We start from the raw sequence: 18,369 nt of genomic DNA, 5'->3' as shown, positions 1-18,369 counted from the left end.
TATATATATATATATATATATATATAGCCTATATAATATATATAAGAGTTTTCTGTATGACAGAAGCAGGATGCAATCCAAGCCTCTTATATCAATGCACAATAATTCGAAGACACGTTGCAATTAGCGATGGTAATACTAATTGACAATCATACCACTGAAGTGGGTTTTCCAGCAAACATAAGCACGCTCTGCGTGTTATCTAACTGTTATTTGATTCGGCAATCAGACTACCAATGGTATTTATTAACGAAGCACTGTTCAGAAATGCATTTATAAACATGGACAATCGTAGGCATTATGTCGGCTTTTCAGGGCAAAACGATGTAGGGTTATATAGAAAGGTAAAGAAGCGATTGAAATATATTTATAAGATATTCTTCTCCTTTGATGCATTTATAAATCATGTATTATTGCGGTACAGAGTCTTTGAGACCTGCCGGTATACGTACTATATTGGGATACGCACACCTTTATGAATTTTATCTCTGTAAAAAGAAATTCTCTCAAGCAGTAAGGCAAAAAAAATGCGCATGTCTATTTCGAATTTTATGGTGCACATACAAGTATACAGCTTATTGTGACCTATCGTTATGGTATGTTGGCTTAGCAGTAAAATACTAAAACAAATATTTTTACAAGTTAATTAAATCGAGATACACATTGTTTAAGATGAAACCTAAAACAATACATAAAAATTTAATTTAAAAGAATCAATTGTTCAACGAAAATAATGATAATGAAAATGCAATGAAAGAGTATTTTATTTTTATGCTATTGAGTGTTTTTATGTACTTTTATGCTTTTTACTGTAAACATCTTTTTTTCATCGAAAAAGTAGTCTCGAATTTGGTTTCTAATTAGAGGGATTTTTGAATTGAAGATCGAATTGGATGGTGCACTGTATGTCTATAGGCGTACATCTATCTAAACGCAATCGCTGACAAATTTGAATTAAGCATTATATGATCCTTAGCTCCCTGGACTGTCACTTTAACCTGACGTCTGTTGAACCTTTTCGCAAATTTTAGAACGTAGAACAAATTAAGGATGGCGTGACGTCAGAACATGCGACCATTTGTAGTAATCTTCGACTTCCTGACATTCAGAGAGGCGTTCAGTGCCAAGAATCTCTCACATGATGGGGGTGAGGAGTACCCGTTGATCTTGCAGGATTCGAATCGATGCATCAGTGATCGCTAATGACATCATCATTGAATATTATATAAAGGTCGTGTGTATGATGGCTTTTGTGAGTAAGTAGGTTTGGATAATTCGAAGCATTGCGACCAGCTTAGATGACTTTGATCATTATTTGATAATCCATCCCTTTTGTATAAGGATTTCCTGTCGAGTATGACGGGTGATTGATGATTCTCCGCCCCCGTCCGACATCATAAAGAAAATGCCAATACACGTCACAACTTATTCCAGTCCAATTTTCACCTAACACCAATTGTGCCATAATCTTTTGACAATTTTTATCGCCTGGCTAAAAAAATCGGAAAATGATGAACTCAATTGGGAAATGGTTAAGTGCGCTCGATGCCAAAAGAGCGCGCGTGACGTCACTAAAATGCACCTCGATCAGTTTTAAATTCTGCAGTTACATTTTTCCAGGCCAGATTGGCGTTTCAGTGCTTACTATCTGTTTAAAAATGGAAATCGAATTCCTTAAAAACTTTTAATAGATAATTTGAAAGTGTCAAATTATAAATCATCCTTAACTTGATTACCAGCCAATTTATGGGTATTTAAAAAAAAAGAACACAGGAAAAGTATTATTTAAATTTCAGTTAATTGACAGGAAATTAATATATATATATATATATATATATATATATATATATATATTATATATATATATATATTATATATGTATATATATATGCCTATAGGCCTATATAAAATTTAAACAATTCAAATATGGAATTGAAATTTTCAAATATATTTGCTCATGAAAGACAGTATCTTAAACTCTGACGCCTTTACAAACTTGATTACTCTAAAAACCTTAACCACATCGTCTGCGATATAAATGTGTATACTTATGCACACGTAGGCTACTGTGTTTCATTTGTATTATTTACACTTATATTATTAGGCTATATATGTCTACTACCATTTCAATGATTAAGCCTTACAGCATAATGGTTTAGTGTCTTTTAATTATCAACATATATAATATAATATAATATAATATAGTAATGATACAATACAAAACAGAACAATTCGGGTAGTTTAATGCTATTGTATATGTAATGAATTAATATGATATGACATGTGAGATGATGATGTAATGATATAAGATATAGGCCTACGTACGATTATGGTATATATGGACCGGTAATGATATAATATAATTTAACCAACAACAACAGTTTTTTTCAGAACTACTGTATCTGTCTCTTATACACATCTAGATGTGTATAAGAGACAGTATATATATACCATGGAAACCAGGGAGACCTGTGTTAGCTTAATTGGTAACAGATCAGATAAAAAATAATATTTAGATATTGAGTAATGCTGGCTTGCATCACTTTATAAGTTTTGCCCCACATTATCAATAGTTTACATGTAATTATTATCTATACAATTTCCACCAAGAAAAATACAAATAAAACATCTTAAATTATGGACAAATACTATCATATATAACATAACAAAATATACAACTATAATAAAATTTACAATTTTAAGTTAATGAGATTATATAAATGAATGAGTATCATGTAACAGGTTACTGTTTAAAACAGATATAGTTACGCATGCGCATTATACAAAACCGCATATATGAAATCTGTGTTGTTAATACATAAACATTTACATCGTTTATAACCCTATGTGAACTATGAAAGTTATATAGGCTAAATGTTAAAATAATATTATGATACATTATTTATCAAATGTTGGAACATATCATAAATTGATCGAGCGAATGGCAATATTTAAAAACAACAAAAACTAACCTATTAACTCAGGCCTAAAGGTTGAATAAATAATGCACCGGAGAGATCGGGAAATCATTTATATTTTCACCAAGGAAATTATTTTTGAATTATTACTTTATGAGTTACTTGATAAATTGATAGCACTTAGGTCTAATGAAAATATATTAGTAGCGAACAGTAGCAGAATGCAGAGCATATCTGCAGTTGTAGTAGGCCTACTTTTGATTCTAGCCGCTGCTTTGGCGCTCTAAACCGTGAGGACTGCTTGTATCGATAATTCTATCGTCGCTGCTATAGATTTCCAACTTTTCAACTGAAAAGCTGAAATACAAGGTAATTGCATCGTCTGCCGTAAGAGACATTTAAGCCATTGCTCATAATGCATTGGATTTATAGCCCAGGTGTACGTGTACATAATAATTCAAAATATTGTGGAGTAGAAGTAGGCCTCAAGTATCTAATTGAATGTAACCCTCATGTAAACGATGCATAGAGAGTTGGGGGGGGGGGTTCCAGGGCATGTCTAGAACATAAATATAAGCCCAAAAACTGTATTATTTTATGCAGTTTTTAAAGACTGTTAAAACATTAAACACTGGTTCAAAAGCGTGTATACCATACGTCTTTTAGAATGTTTGAATTTAAACAGTTTTAAACATTACCATACGGATACACTAATCGTTATTAGTGAACATGACTTAATTTGTTAATTTTTATTTAATTAAGGATTGAGATGTGATGGTATTTAAAAGAAGCACTGTAAAAAACAGCGTGGAGGATTTAAACACAAAAGATCCTCTCAAGTTTTTCCAGCTTTTGGTGAAACGTTCGAAAGCCAAACGTGTTTAGGCATTGCATATACCTATATTGTGTTTAGGTTCGTGACGTTGTATAGCAATAAGCGTATTTAGGTATTTCGCATCATAACAAATATCTAAGATATTACTAAACACGTCAAGATCATAAGCACTAAAGCGGGACAACATTTCGTTGAGCTTTGGATTTATATTCTTCAAGATTTTTTCACAGTGTAGAATCAGTTAACGAGATTACACAAGTTGATCATCTTTTTTTTACAATTATTGATCGGCTTCGTATCTTCTAAACTCTTTAACATGAGTTCAATGAACTTCCAAGAAGAATATCGGTTCACTTCATTTCACAAAATCCCATATCCCATAATTCTTAGGTAGTGCGTGTAGGAAACATCTATCTTTAAAGACGAATTTATTATTATTATTATTAAAAGTCACAGTTTATATTACCGAAGTTTTTCAATTTTCAATTGTTTCAATATATACCAAGTTCAAAAACAAATCAGAATTAATTAAAGAGAATGTAAACACTTATTTAAAAAAGTAGAATAACATTTTAAAGAGAGAGAGAAAAAACGCAAAACACCTTTCGCGAGATCGGGTGTCAATTCCGCACTAAAAAGTTTTGCGATTCAGTCGGTACCTCCTCCTTGTTGGTGATTTCGTAGATCGGCGGCACTTCGGTACTATTCGGTAACCCGACTGGGTATATCTGGACTTTAGAAGTACATTTACGCACCTATAACCTGGACAGCATTCTGGTAAACCTTGTAGCCAGCCCCGTCTGGCTCTCCCACATGCAGTAAACGATTGTTCTGTTCCACAATCTGGGTTCTGTAAATACAACACGATAACCCATATTAAAGTCATAGTTTCACCTTATTGACAATTCCCGTGTCACAACAGCAGTAGTAACAGCAACAGCTACGACAGCGACAACAACAACAGGACAATCAACAACTTCTACCTCCATCACCCCCACCACTACTACTATTACTACTACTACTACTACTACTACTACTACTACTACTACTACTACTACTACTACTACTCTAAATGACGACGGCGATGGTGAACAATGATTATCGTCATAATAATAATAATAATAATAATAATAATAATAATAATAATAATAATAATAATAATAATTGTCAATTTATATAGCGCATAATGCAAAATACCTCTATGAGCTTTACAGCATGGAGTGGGATAAATTATTAAAAGATTCACTTAAAAAAATAATAAATAACAATAATGAATAACAACAAAATATACGATTACTATGTTAATAAATAAATAATTTGAAAATACAGAATCTTATTTACCTTCTTTTTAATCTATCTAATTGTTAAATATTTATTTTCTCAGTCTTATTACCTTACTTACCTTTTACTCTTTTTTCCACGTCTTTATTTCCATTTACATTTATCTTCTTTCATACTTACGACCTGTCTCTCATTACTTTTACTTCCCTGTAATTTCTTTCTTTACCTTTTCTTCCCCTACCCACTTTTCCTCATTTCATTTTTCTACCTCTTTTCATGTTTTTCCTTTCCTCTTCCTTCTCTTACCTTATATTTTCTTTCCTTTCCACATTTCTTCTTTCCTTTCTCTTCTTTACCATTTCCTTTCTTTTTCTTTCTTTATCTTTTCGTTTTCTTTCTTTTTCTTTCATTTTCTTTCTTTTTCTTTTCCCCTCTTTACCTTTTCATTTTCTTTCTTTTCCTTTCTTTACCCTTTCGTTTTCTTTCTTCTCATTTCATAACCTCTTCGTTTTCTTTCTTTTTCTTTTCATTTCTTAACCATTTAGGTTTATTTCTTTTTCTTTTCCTTCATCATTATTATTCTCATCATCATCAATCATAATCATCGTCATCATCATCATCATCATTATCATCATTATTATTTTTATTATTATCGTAAATATTATTGTTGTTATTATTGTTCTCGTTCATTATTATTATTATTATTATTATTATTTTTATTATTATTATTATTATTATTACCTAATATTATAATAACTCAATTACTATTACTTCAATGGGCATAGCGGTAGTTTTTAACTCACAGTATGGACTTTAAATTTAATTATCTTTACATTCTGTGTATGTGTTGTTCTATGTTGCTTCACTGTCGGGGGATAGCCTGATGCTTGGGAAGGATGTAACACTTGAATAGGTAAAAGAAAAATCAACGATGGGAGGAAATATGCTGTACAGTAGAACCCCCTTTTTTGGGATACCCCTAATAAGGGGACATATTTTTTTTCGGCGAAGAAACGAAGGAAAATTAAAATTATGGCCAATCCATATTCAGGGACAGCCCTAGTTAAGGCGACACTGTTATTGGTCCCGAAAGTATCCCCTTACTAGGGGTTCTACTGTAACGGTATTTTGTTCATTCATTTATGTTTGTTTGTTTGTTTACCTTAAACTTGGTGGGTTTACGTTGATACCCTTCGCTGCCTTGTGCATCTGTTGTTATCAAGAAACCCAGTACCAGGCACACTATTGCAAACAGGCCTAAGTATGAGCAGCCCATTTCCACAAAATCTTTAAATATAAAGCAAAGAAAAAAAAATTAGTCATGGTACCATGTGATGTGCAGAGAAACGGATAGTTTTGTTTGTGTATTGCTTGAAATGTCAAATATGGAGATAAAGCGATAGAGATACAGAAGGGTACAAACAGACACGTCGCCATGAATAAACAAGGATTTAAAAGACAATTCTGATTGTGATCGCGTAAACAGGACGACCTTTTCAATTCTGTACCAAGTTGAGCCACATATAAATCACAGCACTTCTAAAGCTGCATCCGACGGTTTCTTGTAGCACAAGAGTTGTGACCGCATCACATTGGCGTGTCACAATTATTCCTGGAGTACTATGTATTTAGATTTATGCGGCTTGATGTAAGGTTAATTTAGCAATATTACAGATGTCTTAGGCTTATATAACTTGAGGGAATTCATAATTTATAAATAATACATGCATATCCCTGGTGAATGCAAAATGCGGTGGCGGACGGAAGGTTACACGATCCAGAATAATTTCAGTTGGAAAAATGAATAATACAATTGCAGTTAGCCTAATCATTGCTACAGTAACAATAATACCAACATAGAATCCCGAAAATGAACCTCGGCCTACGGCAGGTTTTAATTTAATATCTGCATTGTTATGTTGATGATGGCGATAATTCTTAGTAGTAGCAAACGTAGACCACAGTTAAAAACCTGATTATTTATGTACGATTTGGATTCCATTAGTCTTATATTGCGTAAACATTATATTACCTAAGGATATTAATGCCAACCTAAGTAAGTTTGCTATGGCTAACAATGGGCTTACTAAATTCACATCCAAAAGGGTATCATTTTTCGCTCAATAGAGGGCGGATGTGAAACTTAATATTGACACCTACATCCATAGAGATCAATACCCTTTCTCCTCCCTATTAAATTTGGGATGAAAAAAACTAACAATAATAGCATGAAAATTGCCATTATTACACGCAGACAGACTTGCTTTTTTTAAAAAATTATTATTCTTTCTTATTAGTTGCTGATGTCGTGCTCCCTTGCAAATCCCTGAAACACAACTGGAATTATTAGCTAATAGATGCTGAACTATTCAATACACACATGGCCCATGAGATATATAATTCTGAATCATCTAACGTGCAATGTTTTGCATTGTAATGCAGTAGCCATCAATGTTAAATGTGTTCATGCCATTCAATATACTCTATCAATCCTATAAAATGTCAACATCCCACAACAAATTTTTACGCGATTTGTGTGGTATTTTACGTGTCTTCACGTTCACGCATCATAGTACGTTTTGTCGGTCAGCGCGCGCACCTTTATGAAATACACAGCATCAACCAATAACATGTGATGAAATTAAGGATGTTTACATTCTAGACTAGAATAGGTATTGCAATCATGATTACAAGCGAACATGCATTATGAGGTATGAGCATTACAATAACGCTTTAATCTGTCAGTGAAAAAAAAAGTTAATTATTATACTTACCGATTATTCAACTCGTTTACGAGATGAAAAATTGATAACTTCACTGAACACAACGCCAGTCACAAATAAGCAAGGTAAATTGCGCGACCGGATGATCCAGCATTTGGATTCGCATCACAGTATTACTGACAATTTTCCTAACAATGTTTGCTTGGCTATTAATTGCGAAAGAAAGCCTTGGATTGAGCACATTTCGCTTACTAAATAGTAACACGTTGTGTTAAGTTCACTCACATAACGCCTTGTCGATCATCACATGACGTAGTGCAACTATGCTCTGATTGGACAATCAAATTATACCGTCGCGTCTAACTGTTTCTTGTTTAATATTCTCTAAGCTACTTTAATAATAAAGGCACTCAATATGAATATTTCGTTTATAATAATAAGATATACGGGGATATTTTTTTTTTCTGCCATCGGTAATTTTAGAAACCATTTCGACCCCCAGGATATTATTTTTGTATGAAATGATACATGATACCTATTATCCCATACATCGCAATAGCTGTTATTTTAATTAAACGCCTACGATCATAACTAACGACAAAGAACGAAGAATCCGGACTGTGTTATATAATGAGGCGTCCCGGGAATAATTTCCGCGAAAAAACAAACAAAAACCACTTCGGTGAAATTAATTGTGATGGTATCCATTGTATGCGTTTACATTAATTACAATACAACTCCATAAATATAAACAGTATGCATATCAAAATAACATTATTAATCCACAAGCGTTTGTTCACACTGTGAACTTTTCAGTAAAACAAAGTCACTGAAGAACAAGAGTCACGTGTTTAGTTACGATAGGCCCAATGTTTGAGAGTCAACTTGCAGTGTATCAGAATTTATTTAGGACGGCGTATACAAACTGCATATTCCATGGATGTATCCAAATCTGACAAACTTTCGGTCATTTGGAGGTTTCTGTAAATTATAAGGTCGGATGTCGAGGATACTACGACATCCGTCACGGATATGTAGGCCTATGTCTACTTATATTCGTATCATACCGGCGTTACACAACTTACTATAAATGCGCCACAATAATCGTGCAATTAAAAATATGTAGCCTATTCGATAAACTTGCTTTATCTGAAAGTTATTAAAAACGTTATGCTTGCCATGTTTGGCATTCCCCTTTAACCTTTTAGTAATGAAAAAGTACATACCTTGATATGAAAGCTATGAATCTGCACTCGCATATGTTTATCCTTCCTTTCCTTGCAGACCCAACGGTAATGGTCTGTTGCTACTTTTTCAGAGGAGCCTCCTTATGTTCTGGAAATTTTGAGATAGGCAAATTTTTACCTCCTGCCACATCCCAGAGAAATTTCAAGTCATTATGATGTTCAGTATAGTTTAATAGGTTTAACGATCCTAGATGTCGTACCGAGCATTGTGAACAGAAGAGAGTATAGTAATACACATTATATCAATACTATCCTCCTAGGAATTATATTGAATTCGGGATCAAGACGATGATCGTTATGATAAGTCAAACATTTTACTTATCTTTAAAAAATATGAGTACTTTGATTCAGGTGTTGTCACATAAGCTATTGATTAATGACATCAAAATGAGCAACCTGACAGCATAATAGGGCCTAGCTATATCGCAGTTCCGACTGCGCATGTCGGTGACGGTCACAAGTGAAGACATAAACAAAATAATGTAGATTAACATCAACAGTTACACTACTACTTGGATAGGCATATATATATATACTGTCTCTTATACACATCTAGTCTCTTTGAGACCTGTCTCTTTTACACATCTAGATGTGTATAAGAGACAGCATATACATAGGCAAATATATATATAAAATAAAACTCGTAGAGATGGTAATAGATTTGCCTCAAAATTTATTAAGAAAATAGACGAGATCTTTCGGGCGTAACCCTTTATCAAGTCAGTATATATATATATATATATATATATATATACTATATATATATAGGCCTATATATAATATATAGGGCCTATATATTATATATAGGCCTAATTACGATTACATTATTATATAGGCCTACATTATATGAAAATGACAGCGTCAGTGCGCATGCGCAATTAATCTACGAGAAGGCGTAATTTTTACACTGTATTCTTGATATAATAATTAATAATTTGTTTTTGATAATAATCGTTCTTTCTTTATTTCTCCTCATTCTAATTGCAAATCGGAAATTTTCGTTGGGTCCCTGGGGACCCCGCGGAAGCCGCCGTGCAGTGCCACCCGACTTAACTACAACATATAACAGACACATACGGACACTTAATGTTGCACTTATCCCGCCTAACTCTCAATAATGAGGGTTATTCCAGGAGTCAAGCGATTATACTGGCTAGGTTTGAACGGGGGCGGGGGAGGGGTCTTCAGCACAAAAAGCAGGAACAATACCTCTCAGCGAACCGCCCTAGCCCCCAGTAGTTCCATAGAAATAAGATACATAAGATACATAACATGCAATGTTATGTAGCAAAACCTATGCTATTTTTAGACGACTTCGATATGAGTTGTTTATTGTATTCACAGTGGAACTAAACTAAGGTACGTGTTGCAGATCAGTTATCACCAAGCAATTCACCTATGCCAAATAATACAGAATAATATTGATGGCTTGTTATGAAGTTCGATATTCGATACATAATAAGTTACGTAGATATGACGTAGAAGGACTACAACAAGGTGAGTAAGGGCATTCACTGAAGATGATACACAGAGACGAACTGCTTCGCATTTTTATCCATTCTTGGCCTGACCCCCTTTCCGTTTGATGCATTTAAACCACAATTTATTCTGCGTGTGCAATGGTTACCGGTGGCTATGTTCATGTATATAAGACACGTGAAAAGACAGTACTAATTTCGTTTTTCCTATCATTCTAAGAACGAACGTCATAATTACATAATCATATGATTAACTGTAGCACATGTATAAAATTGGCGTAAATAAATTGTACAAATCGTTTGGTCTCAATCTGAATTTTAATCATTCATTTCTTAAGTATTCATAAGCACCAGTAAACAACCAGCAGGCCTAATTTCCCGTTCCTTTCGTTCCATTCTTCATATGACTCAACTCATCGAGTTTATTTGCTTACCTTTGTTTTATTTACTTCTTTTTATATTTTTTATTCAAACTTCTCATTTTGTTTCATTTAATTTATTGTACTTATTTATTTACTGTATTTATTAAAAAACTTTTTATAGGCTCAAATTATTAATAATTTTTTTTTTTTTTTTTAGGTGGCCTGAGCTTAACTGTCTCCGGACCTATACAGGCCTCCATTCATTTATCAATAAAAAAACAAAAAATTTTCTTTTTTCTCTTGTGAAATGTAAATAATTTATTGATAATGATGAAAAAACTGTAACAGTAAGTATTTGTCTCAAAAATATAAGCTGATATCAGGTCCACTAACTATAAATATAGATTCCAATAACCTAAAGTCATATTAACCGTGCACCAGATTATCTCTCAGAAAGACCAGTTGTGTTTTCATTTGTCTCGAGATATACGGGTGTGAGAGTTATGCAGGTTGGTTTCAATAAAATTGCTAAGAACTATCGGTATTTGGTCGGGTGAATATGGCCCAATGGCCGCGGGAATTAGTTATGCAGTGTATGACGATTGCAGGTTATGGCGGGTAGTGTAGCAATTTTATGGAAACCAATTCGTAAAATGGTGAGCAGGAATGATGAAAAGCAGGCATGATGAAAACGAGGCAATGTTGATGACAAGCCGCCCAATCTGCCATCGATAATCTGCAGACGGCGGCATCGAGTCATCAAGCACTCACGAAGAGCGGATGGATTCGTCGGTCAACGGTCGTAGGTCGTAGGGCTACTGCGTAGGTTTGTGCCTGACTTAAGCACTGGGGCTACATTAGATCGGAGTTGACATTTGCTTATATACTGGTGAGATATCTCGTTAACCCCAAGGTCACGGGTTTAATTCCCCCTCACAATCGCATTATGATCCTTTATTTACTTTCAGTTTGAAGAGCATTACATCCATCACCACGAATTTGACACTTCACTCTGTGGCTAAAAGCGATATAGAAACAAATCTAGATATAGAAAAAAACCACCCCGTCTAACAATAGTTTTTCTTTTTTTAAAATAGGTTATCGAACGTCATCTAACTTATGTATTCTCGTCACAAATTGATATTCCTTTATAATCGCACGTTTTAATTAAATTTATTTTGTGAGCAAGCTATTAAATCGGTTGTTGATGAAATATTCACACCTTTAAATCAATAATCGCGAATAAAATATAACAATTCATTGCATTTTACATGATGATTTAAAGTAGGCCTATGATAAAAAAAAAAAAACAAAAACAAAAACCATTAAATAAACAAGATTTTTTCAGGCACATTTTATAACAAGGAATAAGGACAGAATATAATTTCAAAAGGCAAGCCTTACCTGACTCCTTGAAGTATACTGTATTTTCAGAAAGAAGACACACTGAAAAACAGAATGAGCGGATAACAGGTATATGGATGACAGGGAATTTTGAAGGAAAATCACGCCTGCATTGTAGTTCATGCCATATTTAATAAACAGAACAAATTATATAGGCCATATAATCAGTTAGATCAATAAATATATATAGATCAAAAGACAAAATAGTAAATTGCAAAAAGCTGTACAGGAAACATGGCTTGTTCTGAGTTTAGGTACGCACCTAGAAAGTTAAACTTAAATATGAGACAAACAGCCAATACGTCTGCGCAAATAGGCCTAATATATGATTATATCTTCATCATCATAATCATCATTTCAGCCATTATCAGCCCACTACAGAGCGAAGGCCTCCCCAAGCTGAAACAATGCACGCCTGTCATCTGCAGCCCTCATCCAGGACATTCCGGCAAATCCCACGATCTCATCCCTCCATCTGATGTTAGGTCTTCCTCGACCTCCGTCGTGTGCCTAAATCTTGGAGTTCATTCAGTTGTTAAATTCGTCCACTTGTTGTCATTTGTCCTGGCGAGGTGCCCTGCCCTTCTTGAGATGTGTATAAGAGACAGTGATGAAAAAACTGTAACAGTAAGTATTTGTCTCAAAAATATAAGCTGATATCAGGTCCACTAACTATAAATATAGATTCCAATAACCTAAAGTCATATTAACCGTGCACCAGATTATCTTTTATAAATATATTTTTTCAAAAATATATATATATATATATATATATATATATATATATTTTTTTTTTTTTTTTTTCCACTAACCAAACTCATCAGGCGGATATCCGCACATATCCGCCTGATGAGTGTGGTTGGCTCTGCCAACCATACGAAACAATATTGTTGTGGAAATAAATAATATGAAGTAAACAAGTTCTGACATCGTTTGTTTCGTATTTAGCTCTACTCCGGTGTCGAGCACTCTACTCCTGACGATCTTGAATCTTATACTTCAATACATATATATATATATTATATACATATTATATATATATATATATATATTTATATAATTTTATATATATAGGATATATATATATATATAGGATATAATAATAGGATCAGAGCTTACATATATTGCATTTCCTGAAAGATAAATTTAATGTTATAATTTACTTTTTTAGGGTTTTCAAGACTTTTATATAGATAAGTATACCGTTAATCTGTGGTATTCACGACCATCACGTCCAGGTACGTAATCAATTTGGGAATTTCTACTAAAAGATTGTACTCTATTTATAGGATTATTTCCATAAAAAAAACTCAGCTAATTAATACAGATCAGATAAACGATTTGGGTGTTGTTTATATGCGACTGGCTCAATGCTTGATGCACTAGACTCTATTATAATTATAACGTTGAATCATTAGTCGATCAAAACACGCACAGCAAATAGTCGACCAATCTCAACGCTTTATCGTTAAAATGAGAACTTAAAAATAGATGTCCGTATTAATACACTTTGGTTTAATATTAATTTTCTAATTGGCGTCCTTGTTGATATTTACGATCATATTGGTTACTGCAAAATGAATTTTGTAGGTATCAATCAGAATGTGTTCGTCTAAAAATATCAAAAATTGTTTTGCTGTTATCTGAAAGTGTAATATTTTAGACTGCTGCAATTATTTATTAGCTATTAGCTACGTCTGAACTTGTCTTGTAAATTGAGTATAAATTATCGCCCTCTCACGAGTTGACGTCCCCATAAATGTCGCACCCAAATTTATCAAGCTGTTAAAGCAAACACTTCTCCATGCTGTTACTTGGCACTGCATAGTCATAGGCTTTAAGCTTGCTTTTACACAAGAGCAAGATAGACGAGCTGGTGCAAGCGCACAAGCAATGCTAAATTGTACGCATCCTAGTAGTCAAACGCGTTATACTGTAGTGTTAACCAAGCCTTATATATGTAATTGATCGTAACCACCCTAGTTTGTAAAGTCTGTCCTCGTAGTGCAGTACTCCATTTAAGGGGCCCAGCAGGACCTCTGAGCAAAATATGCACACAATGGGACAGCTCTTACAACTAAAGGAGGCTAATCTCAGTTTAAACGCTGAACGTTGGAATTTCATGGAATAGTACCGGTACTGTGCACCAAAAAGGTCGCTGGTTAAAATTACCCAGCATTTCAAATCATTTTGCTCTACCTTACCAGATTATGTGTAATTAAAAAGTTAAAAAAATAAGTACAAATAAATAAAAAATAATATATGAACTTGAATGAATATATGAATTGATGGTTTGATGGTAAATTTGCAAAAAAAACTTTACAGGAAACATGGCTTGTTCTGATTTTAGATACACACTATATAGAAAGTTAAACTTAAATATGAGAAAAACAGCCAGTCCGTCTGCGCACATAGTATTGACGGACGGACGGACGGACGGACGAACAAACGAAAAAAACCCCGAATAAATGAACATGAGAAAATGAACAAATACACGAATGGACTAAATAATAAAAGGACAAGCGAACAAATAAACAGACAAAAATGAACATAGATACAAACGCGTGAACAGGCGGACGTCGGACGAAAGTCGAACGAATGATGAAAGCAAAAGAACGAACGAACGATGGAAAAAATGAATAATATATGGATAATGAATTAAGGATGATTCATAATTAATATTTTATTTCATGAATTGTCGTGGCGCAAGCATTATTAAAGTTGAACATCACAATACTGAAATTCTAATTTATATATACCCGCTGAATCAATTTAATCAACCGCAAATTTGATCTTTTAATGCGTGTAAAGCAACCTGTAAAATATCGACTATTCTATTCAAGCAAAAAAAAATAGGAAAAGGGGCATCTAAGATTAAGGTCAATTTATTTATATGTACTGATCTATAATCAATAGCAGCATTAAATGTCTTGAAGCTCAAAGTATATCATTATTTATCTTCAGAGTAAAAAGTCATTGTCTCATTCGTCAATTGTGAAAAGATTGAGCTGCGTACGCAAATGGTTCACGAAATCTGTGACGGATGCGTTTCGTTTCCTGCGTTTGTGGAAACAAACGCGTTTAAATCATTATATGAATGAACTAAGCTTTAGAAGTATCGTGTTCTTCTAGATAATGTTTTCAAACTTGTTTAATGATTTAGTATAGAAAAGAAAATCACAAAACATTGAACTGAAATATGTTTTGACAGTTATGACCGTAGTTAGGCCTAACTATCCCACGCTTTTTAAAACATAGAGACCGGCGGGTACAAGTTAGGCCTACGCGCCCCATCCAACTAAAAATAAATATATAAATAGACCGAGAACTTACGACGTTTAGATTTTCAACAAGCGGCCTAAAGAAGGGTAAATGCGGGCTGTCAGAAAATATGACGTCAACACATGGAATTATGATTTACTATAATGCAGATTGTCCTACCTCACGCATACTCCGCCATCTTGATTCAGGTTGGGCGAAGCCTTGGCTAGGCTAGTATCAACAGTTGACAACAACAACATTAAGGATTACCGTCTTAATCCATATTACATTGGCATTCTCATTGTTAGCTATCATGTGTGGGTGGCTCATTTCATTTTTAAGGATTCCCAAATATGGCTAACTTCGTATGAAAAAAAACATGTTCGTTGTTTGTCCTGTGTAAAAATATATGACGACGTACTAAGAAGAAATAATTGTGATTGTTCTCTCAAACATAAAATACAGCCTACAAGGTCCTCATATTGTTATAATCGATTTGTTATAAACAATTAATTTGTTAGACAGACAATGAATCTACCAATATTGGCCTTTTGAAGAACGAGAAGATATTAATCGAGTTTTTTTTTTCGTGTAATAGCTGGGCGCTTACTATGTCCGACGGTCGTTGACCGACTCGATCCTATGAAGAACGCAACGCCACGACGCACGCGCAACGGATCGTTTCTAATGCCCGATCCGTTCAGACTGCCACCGAAAATCAGCAGACGGCGTAGCGCCGTCGCGCTCACATGGAGCGGGGTTGAATTTGTCGTTTCATAAAGATTGGTGCTCCTTGCCATAAGATAATATGGTTATAATTCCTGGTGCCATGAATGTTTTTGGAAGCGGTACTACCGTACTGGACAATACGGTGTCATTGTAGTTGTTGTTTGTCGGATTTTTGATTGATTATGTTTAAATTATGAAAGACATTACAACTCTAGGAATTAATATATAATTCGCGCTCCACATACCGTACAGTTCGTTTCTTAAGTAATTCCTCTAATACGACAATAATTATTCAAGTATTAATCACACAAACAAAAAGGTGAATAGCTTTTAGATTCCTATCTGCGTATTATATCCATAATTTGGAATACTGCCCAGGGCATAAGCTGTGTATATGTGATTATTTGAAGAAAGGATCATCATTAAATGCAGAAGATATAGTACCCATATGATTAGAGTCCTCCGACCACAATCCAATACATATGTGTGTTTATTAATCAATCGCAGGGGAAAACATGGAGGATTTTTGAAATCAATTGAAGCAAAGGGCGTGATATCAGTCGCCTCCGTCCTCTTGATCGGAAAGGCCTAACAAAAAAGATTACCAAATTTATACAGTGATTTGTTTAATTCTTCAAAAAATTTGCTTATTTTAACAGGAATGACGTAGCCTACATGGATTGGTAATTAATTAGCTGTGGTGTGGATGATAAGGTCGTAGTAGTAAATTAAAACAATGCTTATCATATACCATATAAAAATAAATATAGATTATAGGCCTATCCGAATAATAATAATAATAATAATAATAATAATAATAATAATAATAATAATAATAATAATAATAAATGCTTGATTATAACGACTTATTGATCCTAGCATACGTTAGAAAATGTAATTCTACTGGATTAGAACATTAATAGATTGTTTCGAGAATGATGTTGCTTCCATTAGTTAGATTTGTTAGACAGTCATTTAGGTGGCGTTTATTCGGCAAAAAAATAAACGCATCGGGGCGTTTATTCGAAGGAGGTGTTTATTCCAAATGAAGATCTAGAGGAGGCGTTTATGCAAGACGGTATATACAAGATCCGGTTCGACATACAGTGGTTTTAGTTCACGAGCTTATGTAAACATTATGTTAAATTTAAACATCTATAGCACCATATTTCGTGACTGGTTGTGATGAAGCGCGTAGACATTTTCTATATGCTCCACTGATCCCATTAGTTTTACTCGACATAGATTGTCTACATGATCACGTAAGAATCAGGACGCTTTAGACATGATTTAGAATGATTATACAAATGCCCACGATGTTCTCACGGCCATGCTGGACCTTCTTAAAGGTCAGTCAGTTGATATCATCGTTCCATTCATGTATTTACTTGACGAAAATCTCAATAGAGAGATTTGTCCTGATTCTGAAACATGGACGTGCATCCGCATCTCTAGTTCGCACATGCGCTGAACTGCACTAACGCCCACATGAGATTCATTAAAAAAAATATATAATGAATGTTTATTTACCACAGCGTAAATCATTATTCTCCCACGTAACAATAACATAAAAACAGTGGACGACGTCCATCCCTAATTGCAGTTGAAAACCTAGGTTCCATAAAATTGCTACACTGACGCTACAGTCTTTTCAGTGAAACCGTCACTCACGGCGTCGTACGACGAATCCAACTCCGCCTTCTAAGAGCGCTAGACGACGCGACGCCGTCTGCTGATTGTCGGTGGCAGTCTGAACGGATCGTCGTCAAAAGCTGTTTGTGATACTTGTAGCGATTTTATGGAAACTCGGCTTTTGGGTGGAACACACCATAAATAACCCACGGAAGTCCGAATACTTACAACAAGTAGGGGGGGGGGTCCTTCTGGTGTCGAATTGAGGAGCATATCCCCTGAGTTGATCCCGTCCTTTCGGTGCACGGAACATGAACCCATCGGCTTAAGTGTCTTTTTATAAGGCAAATAAAACCCAAATTAATTGAATTGGTACACCATTATTAATCCTCCAATAATTTGTCAAATTTCTGAGAGAAATGTGAAAAATGCTCATCACTCTGCGCAAAGCGAAACGGCATTAATATTATAATAAAGACACTTATGCTCCCTAATCCGT

General features: G+C 34.2%; 1 long non-coding RNA gene across 1 annotated transcript; it reads right to left on the bottom strand.

Annotated features, from left to right (window-relative positions):
- Positions 1-2,451: 2,451 nt before the first annotated feature.
- Positions 2,452-8,027, bottom strand: LOC117102587. The gene is made up of 3 exons (XR_004444445.1): positions 7,809-8,027; positions 6,197-6,321; positions 2,452-4,603 (listed from the first exon to the last, which is right to left on the bottom strand). It is a non-coding gene; the product is annotated as an uncharacterized LOC117102587 (long non-coding RNA).
- Between the last annotated feature and the right edge of the window lie 10,342 nt (positions 8,028-18,369).

Source organism: Anneissia japonica, unplaced genomic scaffold (genome assembly GCF_011630105.1).
Source record: "Anneissia japonica isolate Jap-2015-1 unplaced genomic scaffold, ASM1163010v1 scaffold1489_len2284818_cov182, whole genome shotgun sequence".
Lineage (NCBI taxonomy): Eukaryota > Metazoa > Echinodermata > Crinoidea > Comatulida > Comatulidae > Anneissia > Anneissia japonica.
Note: the sequence above shows the minus strand (reverse complement) of the source record. Positions and strands in the feature narration are given on the sequence as shown.